This window comes from Lepisosteus platostomus, chromosome 5 (genome assembly GCF_059453375.1).
Source record: "Lepisosteus platostomus isolate fLepPlt1 chromosome 5, fLepPlt1.hap1, whole genome shotgun sequence".
NCBI lineage: Eukaryota > Metazoa > Chordata > Actinopteri > Semionotiformes > Lepisosteidae > Lepisosteus > Lepisosteus platostomus.
The window spans coordinates 40,593,526-40,594,589 of record NC_142615.1 but is presented as its reverse complement, the minus strand read 5'-3'; the positions used below and the strand labels follow the sequence as shown (position 1 = coordinate 40,594,589).

Sequence of the window (1,064 nt, the reverse complement as noted above, 5' to 3'; positions counted from 1 at the left end):
GAGACGGAGCACTGATGACCTGTCCGAGCGAACTGATAAATCCCGGGTGAGATTCAACAGGTGTTTTCTGCAACAGTCACGACAAGTGTGAAGACGGTCTCTGGATTTCCTGAATATGACGTTAAATTAGTTCATATCATTTAGTATTTAACAGAACTAAATGAGGTACATTTGAAACAGCAGCGCAACTCTGCAGCACGTCGAGTGTGCCTGAATTTAATTGTGTAAACCTGGCTCTCTCTGAACACGAGCAAAGAATTCTCACTCCACAGAAGATTGCGATGTGAGACCTGGAATATAAAGCACCTGGAGATACCAGGGATTGAACCCGGGACCTCATACATGCGAAGCATGCGCTCTACCACTGAGCTACATCCCCAATGGGCAAGATCATGGAACACACTTAGAGATGTGCAGATGCTCACTGATCACAATCCACCACTCACAAAGAATGCCTGCAGTTTCCCACTTTCGAGTTTCCTCTGAGTAAATTCATGGGAAGGAAGAAATAAGGAAGGAAAACTAATCGCATTGAAGCTTCAAGAGACTGGGCACAAATGAATCTGTTATTTTTGTATCCAGTCACACGGGCGACGGTGGTTGATTCCCAGACGGGTAGTGCTTTTTTACTACCTCCTTACTCGACTGTCTTTCAATTCTGTTTTATTTGAAAGCTTTTTGTATCTTTTAAGTGCTCTCGGTTAAACTACGCATAGAACAACAGCAGTACTGATGATTTTCATGGACCGATGCACACTTCTTCTGTACAACTCCAGTGATAAAGCCCTGTCTGTAAATATTGTACAAGAACGAAAAAGAGCGCAACAAAGCTCCAATCACAGGAATGGTAACAGGAAGGATCGTGTTCTTATTTAATAAGTCCTTTTGAGATGTCTTGTCAATGCACACAGGCGGTAGAGCTGAATAATTTACTTTTAGTTGTGTTTTTAAACGATGGAACATGTTATTTCTATACCAGGAAGAAAGGAGCAGACTTTAACTTTAAGAGGCAAAAACGACATCTTAACAAAGCTAATATTAATTAAAATGACATCACAACAAAA

General features: G+C 41.3%; 1 non-coding gene across 1 annotated transcript; it reads right to left on the bottom strand.

Annotated features, from left to right (window-relative positions):
- Positions 1-307: 307 nt before the first annotated feature.
- On the bottom strand, positions 308-379 carry trnaa-cgc (transfer RNA alanine (anticodon CGC)). The gene has a single exon. It is a non-coding gene; the product is annotated as a tRNA-Ala (tRNA).
- Between the last annotated feature and the right edge of the window lie 685 nt (positions 380-1,064).